Source organism: Taudactylus pleione, unplaced genomic scaffold, assembly GCF_031769625.1.
Source record: "Taudactylus pleione unplaced genomic scaffold, aTauple2 ptg001261l, whole genome shotgun sequence".
Classification (NCBI taxonomy): Eukaryota; Metazoa; Chordata; class Amphibia; order Anura; family Myobatrachidae; genus Taudactylus; species Taudactylus pleione.
The window spans coordinates 130001-135544 of record NW_028285661.1 but is presented as its reverse complement, the minus strand read 5'-3'; the positions used below and the strand labels follow the sequence as shown (position 1 = coordinate 135544).

At 37.3% G+C, this 5544-nt stretch overlaps 2 non-coding genes and 20 pseudogenes across 2 annotated transcripts; all 22 read right to left on the bottom strand.

Moving 5' to 3' along the window:
* Positions 1-159: 159 nt before the first annotated feature.
* On the bottom strand, positions 160-278 carry LOC148450917 (5S ribosomal RNA; annotated as a pseudogene).
* A 115-nt stretch (positions 279-393) lies between these two features.
* Positions 394-512, bottom strand: LOC148450916 (5S ribosomal RNA; annotated as a pseudogene).
* Positions 513-628: 116 nt separating this feature from the next.
* On the bottom strand, positions 629-747 carry LOC148450915 (5S ribosomal RNA; annotated as a pseudogene).
* A 115-nt stretch (positions 748-862) lies between these two features.
* LOC148450914 (5S ribosomal RNA) lies at positions 863-981 on the bottom strand (annotated as a pseudogene).
* Positions 982-1096: 115 nt separating this feature from the next.
* LOC148450913 (5S ribosomal RNA) lies at positions 1097-1215 on the bottom strand (annotated as a pseudogene).
* Positions 1216-1331: 116 nt separating this feature from the next.
* On the bottom strand, positions 1332-1450 carry LOC148450912 (5S ribosomal RNA; annotated as a pseudogene).
* A 351-nt stretch (positions 1451-1801) lies between these two features.
* On the bottom strand, positions 1802-1920 carry LOC148450911 (5S ribosomal RNA). The gene has a single exon (XR_015875202.1). It is a non-coding gene; the product is annotated as a 5S ribosomal RNA (ribosomal RNA).
* A 116-nt stretch (positions 1921-2036) lies between these two features.
* On the bottom strand, positions 2037-2155 carry LOC148450910 (5S ribosomal RNA; annotated as a pseudogene).
* Positions 2156-2270: 115 nt separating this feature from the next.
* Positions 2271-2389, bottom strand: LOC148450909 (5S ribosomal RNA; annotated as a pseudogene).
* Positions 2390-2505: 116 nt separating this feature from the next.
* Positions 2506-2624, bottom strand: LOC148450908 (5S ribosomal RNA; annotated as a pseudogene).
* Positions 2625-2740: 116 nt separating this feature from the next.
* On the bottom strand, positions 2741-2859 carry LOC148450907 (5S ribosomal RNA; annotated as a pseudogene).
* A 116-nt stretch (positions 2860-2975) lies between these two features.
* Positions 2976-3094, bottom strand: LOC148450906 (5S ribosomal RNA; annotated as a pseudogene).
* A 115-nt stretch (positions 3095-3209) lies between these two features.
* LOC148450905 (5S ribosomal RNA) lies at positions 3210-3328 on the bottom strand (annotated as a pseudogene).
* Positions 3329-3443: 115 nt separating this feature from the next.
* Positions 3444-3562, bottom strand: LOC148450904 (5S ribosomal RNA; annotated as a pseudogene).
* Positions 3563-3678: 116 nt separating this feature from the next.
* On the bottom strand, positions 3679-3797 carry LOC148450903 (5S ribosomal RNA). The gene has a single exon (XR_015875198.1). It is a non-coding gene; the product is annotated as a 5S ribosomal RNA (ribosomal RNA).
* A 116-nt stretch (positions 3798-3913) lies between these two features.
* On the bottom strand, positions 3914-4032 carry LOC148450902 (5S ribosomal RNA; annotated as a pseudogene).
* Positions 4033-4148: 116 nt separating this feature from the next.
* LOC148450901 (5S ribosomal RNA) lies at positions 4149-4267 on the bottom strand (annotated as a pseudogene).
* Positions 4268-4382: 115 nt separating this feature from the next.
* LOC148450900 (5S ribosomal RNA) lies at positions 4383-4501 on the bottom strand (annotated as a pseudogene).
* Positions 4502-4617: 116 nt separating this feature from the next.
* LOC148450899 (5S ribosomal RNA) lies at positions 4618-4736 on the bottom strand (annotated as a pseudogene).
* Positions 4737-4852: 116 nt separating this feature from the next.
* LOC148450898 (5S ribosomal RNA) lies at positions 4853-4971 on the bottom strand (annotated as a pseudogene).
* Positions 4972-5086: 115 nt separating this feature from the next.
* LOC148450897 (5S ribosomal RNA) lies at positions 5087-5205 on the bottom strand (annotated as a pseudogene).
* A 115-nt stretch (positions 5206-5320) lies between these two features.
* LOC148450896 (5S ribosomal RNA) lies at positions 5321-5439 on the bottom strand (annotated as a pseudogene).
* Between the last annotated feature and the right edge of the window lie 105 nt (positions 5440-5544).

Below are 5544 nucleotides of genomic sequence, written 5' to 3'. Positions count from 1 at the left end.
GTTCAGACGAGATTGGGCATGTCCAGTGTGGTTTGGCTGTAGGTGCTCAAAAACATTAACTTTAGACCTCTTTTACTTCTTAACTCAAGTAAATTCAATGATAAGTTGAAAAATGAAATGTAAAATGTAATAGAAAAGAATGTTATGGCAGTATAAAATTACCTACAGCTCCTAGTATTCCCAGGAGGTCTCCCATCCAAGTACTAACCAGGCCCAACACTGCACAGCTTCCAAGATCAGACGAGATTGGGAATGTTCAGTGTGGTTTGGCTGTAGGTGCTCAAAAATCTTAACTTTAGACCTCATTTACTTCTTAACTCAAGTAAATTCGTGATAAGTTGAAAAAATTAAATGTAAAATGTAATAGAAAAGAATGTTATGTCTGTCTAAAATTACCTACAGCACCTTGTATTCCCAGGTGGTCTCCCATCCAAGTACAAACCAGACCCAACACTGCATAGCTTCCAAGATCAGACGAGATTGGGCATGTCCAGTATGGTTTGGCTGGAGGTGCTCAAAAGCATAAAATTTAGACCTCTATTACTTCTTAACTCAAGTAAATTCATTGATAAGTTGAAAAAATTAAATGTAAAATGTAATAGAAAAGAATGTTATGGCAGTATAAAATTACCATCAGCACCTGGTATTCCCAGGTGGTCTCCCATCCAAGTACTAACCAGGACCATCACTGCATGGCTTCCAAGTTCAGACGAGATTGGGCATGTCCAGTGTGGTTTGGCTGTAGGTGCTCAAAAACATTAACTTTAGACCTGTATTACTTCTTAACTCAAGTAAATTCAATGATAAGTTGAAAAATGAAATGTAAAATGTAATAGAAAAGAATGTTATGGCAGTATAAAATTACCTACAGCTCCTGGTATTCCCAGGAGGTCTCCCATCCAAGTACTAACCAGGCCCAACACTGCATAGATTCCAAGATCAGACTAGATAGGGCATGTCCAGTGTGGTTTGGCTGTAAGTGCTCAAAATATTAACTTTAGACCTCTTTTACTTCTTAACTCAAGTAAATTCATTGATAAGTTGAAAAAATGAAATGTAAAATGTAATAGAAAAGAATGTTTTGGCTGTCTAAAATTACCTACAGCACCTGCTATTCCCAGGTGGTCTCCCATCCAAGTACAAACCAGGCCCAACACTGCATAGCTTCCAAGATCAGACGAGATTGTGCATGTCCAGTGTGGTTTGGCTGTAGGTGCTCAAAAGCATTAAATTTAGACCTCTATTACTTCTTAACTCAAGTAAATTCATTGATAAGTTGAAAAAATTAAATGTAAAATGTAATAGAAAAGAATGTTATGGCAGTATAAAATTACCTACAGCTCCTGGTATTCCCAGGTGGTCTCCCATCCAAGTACTAACCAGGCCCAACACTATATAGCTTCCAAGATCAGACGAGATTGGGCATGTCCACTGTGGTTTGGCTGTAGGTGCTCAAAAGTGTTTAATTTAGACCGCTTTTACTTCTTAACACAAGTAAATTCATTGATAAGTTGAAAAAATGAAATGTAAAATGTAATAGAAAAGAATGTTATGGCAGTATAAAATTACCTACAGCACCTGGGATTCCAAGGTAGTCTCCCATCCAAATACTAACCAGTCCCAACACTGCATAGCTTCCAAGATCAGAAGAGATAGGGCATGTCCTGTGTGGTTTGCCTGTAGGTGCTCAAAAATATTAACTTTAGACCTGTATTACTTCTTAACTCAAGTAAATTCATTGATAAGTTGAAAAAATTAAATGTAAAATGTAATAGAAAAGACTGTTATGGCAGTATAAAATTACCTACAGCACCTGGTATTCCCAGGTGGTCTCCCATCCAAGTACTAACCAGGCCCAACACTGCATAGCTTCCAAGATCAGATGAGATTGGGAATGTCCAGTGTGGTTTGGCTGTAGGTGCTCAAAAACATTAACTTTAGACTTCTTTTACTTCTTAACTCAAGTAAATTCATTGATAAGTTGAAAAAATTAAATGTAAAATGTAATAGAAAAAAATGTTATGGCAGTATAAAATTACCTACAGCACCTGGTATTCCCAGGAGGTCTCCCATCCAAGTACTAACCAGGAACAACACTGCATAGCTTCCAAGATCAGACGAGATTGGGCATGTCCAGTTTGGTTTGACTGTAGGTGCTCAAATACATTAACTTTAGACATCTTTTACTTCTTTACTCAAGTAAATTCATTGATAAGTTGAAAAAATTAAATTAAAATTTAATAGAAAAGATTGTTATGGCAGTATAAAATTACCTACAGCACCTGGTATTCCCAGGTGGTCTCCCATTCAAGTACTAACCAGGCCCAAAACTACATAGTTTCCAAGATCAGACGAGATTGGGCATGTCCTGTGTGGTTTGGCTGTAGGCGCTCAAAAACATTAACTTTAGACCTCTATTACTTCTTAACTCAAGTAAATTCATTGATAAGTTGAAAAAATTAAATGTAAAATGTAATAGAAAAGACTGTTATGGCAGTATAAAATTACCTACAGCACCTGGGATTCCTAGGTGGTCTCCCATCCAAGTACTAACCTGGCCCAACACTGCATAGCTTCCAAGTTCAGACGAGATTGGGCATGTCCAGTGTGGTTTGGCTGTAGGTGCTTTAAAACATTAACTTTAGACCTCTTTTACTTCTTAAGTCAAGTAAATTCAATGATAAGTTGAAAAAATTAAATGTAAAATGTAATAGAAAAGAATGTTATGGCTGCATAAAATTACCTACAGCACCTGGTATTCCAAGATGGTCTCCCATCCAAGTACTAACCAGGCCCAACACTGCATAGCTTCCATGATCAGACAAGATTGGGCATGTCCAGTGTGGTTTGGCTGTAGGTGCTCAAAAACATTAACTTTAGACCTCTATTACTTCTTAACTCAAGTAAATTCATTGATAAGTTGAAAAAATTAAATGTAAAATGTAATAGAAAAGAATGTTATGGCAGTATAAAATTACCTACAGCACCTGGTATTCCCAGGTGGTCTCCTATCCAAGTACTAACCAGGCCCAACACTGCATAGCTTCCAAGATCAGACGAGATTGGGCACGTCCAGTGTGGTTTGGCTGTAGGTGCTCAAAAACATTAACTTTAGACCTCTTTTACTTCTTAACTCAAGTAAATTCAATGATAAGTTGAAAAATCAAATGTAAAATGTAATAGAAAAGAATGTTATGGCAGTATTAAATTACCTACAGCTCCTGGTATTCCCAGGAGGTCTCCCATCCAAGTACTAACCAGGCCCAACACTGCATAGCTACCAAGATAAGACGAGATTGGGCATGTCCAGTGTGGATTGGCTGTCGGTGCTCAAAAGTATTAACTTTAGACCTCTTTTACTTCTTAACTCAAGTAAATTCACTGATAAGTTGAAAAATTAAATGTAAAATGTAATAGAAAAGAATGTTATGGCAGTATAAAATTACCTACAGCTCCAGGTATTCCCAGGTGGTCTCCCATCCAAGTACTAACCAGGCCCAACACTGCATAGCTTCCAAGATCAGACGAGATTGGGGATGTCCACTGTGGTTTGGCTGTAGGTGCTCAAAAACATTAACTTTAGACCTCTATTACTTCTTAACTCAAGTAAAATCATTGAAAAGTTGAAAAAATTAAATGTAAAATGTAATAGAAAAGACTTTTATGGCAGTATAAAATTACCTACAGCACCTGGTATTCCCAGGTGGTCTCCCATCCAAGTACTAACCAGGCCCAACACTGCATAGCTTCCAAGATCAGATGAGATTGGGCATGTCCAGTGTGGTTTGGCTGTAGGTGCTCAAAAACATTAACTTTAGACCTCTTTTACTTGTTAACTCAAGTAAATTCATTGATAAGTTGAAAAAATTAAATGTAAAATGTAATAGAAAAAAATGTTATGGCAGTATAAAATTACCTACAGCACCTGGTATTCCCAGGTGGTCTCCTATCCAAGTACTAACCAGGCCCAACACTGCATACCTTCCAAGATCAGACGAGATTGGGCATGTCCAGTGTGGTTTGGCTGTAGGTGCTCAAAAACATTAACTTTAGACCTCTATTACTTCTTAACTCAAGTAAATTCATTGATAAGTTGAAAAAATGAAATGTAAAATGTAATAGAAAAGAATGTTATGGCAGTATAAAACTACCTACTGCACCTGGTTTTCCCAGGTGGTCTCCCATCCAAGTACTGACAAGGCCCAACACTGCATAGCTTCCAAGTTCAGACGAGATTGGGCATTTCCAGTGTGGTTTGGCTGTAGGTGCTCCAAAACATTAACTTTAGACCTCTTTTACTTCTTAACTCAAGTAAATTCAATGATAAGTTGAAAAATGAAATGTAAAATGTAATAGAAAAGAATGTTATGGCAGTATAAAATTACCTACAGCTCCTAGTATTCCCAGGAGGTCTCCCATCCAAGTACTAACCAGGCCCAACACTGCATAGCTTCCAAGATCAGACGAGATTGGGAATGTTCAGTGTGGTTTGGCTGTAGGTGCTCAAAAATCTTAACTTTAGACCTCATTTACTTCTTAACTCAAGTAAATTCATTGATAAGTTGAAAAAATTAAATGTAAAATGTAATAGAAAAGAATGTTATGTCTGTCTAAAATTACCTACAGCACCTTGTATTCCCAGGTGGTCTCCCATCCAAGTACAAACCAGGCCCAACACTGCATAGCTTCCAAGATCAGACGAGATTGGGCATGTCCAGTATGGTTTGGCTGGAGGTGCTCAAAAGCATAAAATTTAGACCTCTATTACTTCTTAACTCAAGTAAATTCATTGATAAGTTGAAAAAATTAAATGTAAAATGTAATAGAAAAGAATGTTATGGCAGTATAAAATTACCTTCAGCACCTGGTATTCCCAGGTGGTCTCCCATCCAAGTACTAACCAGGACCATCACTGCATGGCTTCCAAGTTCAGACGAGATTGGGCATGTCCAGTGTGGTTTGGCTGTAGGTGCTCAAAAACATTAACTTTAGACCTGTATTACTTCTTAACTCAAGTAAATTCAATGATAAGTTGAAAAATGAAATGTAAAATGTAATAGAAAAGAATGTTATGGCAGTATAAAATTACCTACAGCTCCTGGTATTCCCAGGAGGTCTCCCATCCAAGTACTAACCAGGCCCAACACTGCATAGATTCCAAGATCAGACTAGATAGGGCATGTCCAGTGTGGTTTGGCTGTAAGTGCTCAAAAAATTAACTTTAGACCTCTTTTACTTCTTAACTCAAGTAAATTCATTGATAAGTTGAAAAAATGAAATGTAAAATGTAATAGAAAAGAATGTTTTGGCTGTCTAAAATTACCTACAGCACCTGCTATTCCCAGGTGGTCTCCCATGCAAGTACAAACCAGGCCCAACACTGCATAGCTTCCAAGATCAGACGAGATTGTGCATGTCCAGTGTGGTTTGGCTGTAGGTGCTCAAAAGCATTAAATTTAGACCTCTATTACTTCTTAACTCAAGTAAATTCATTGATAAGTTGAAAAAATTAAATGTAAAATGTAATAGAAAAGAATGTTATGG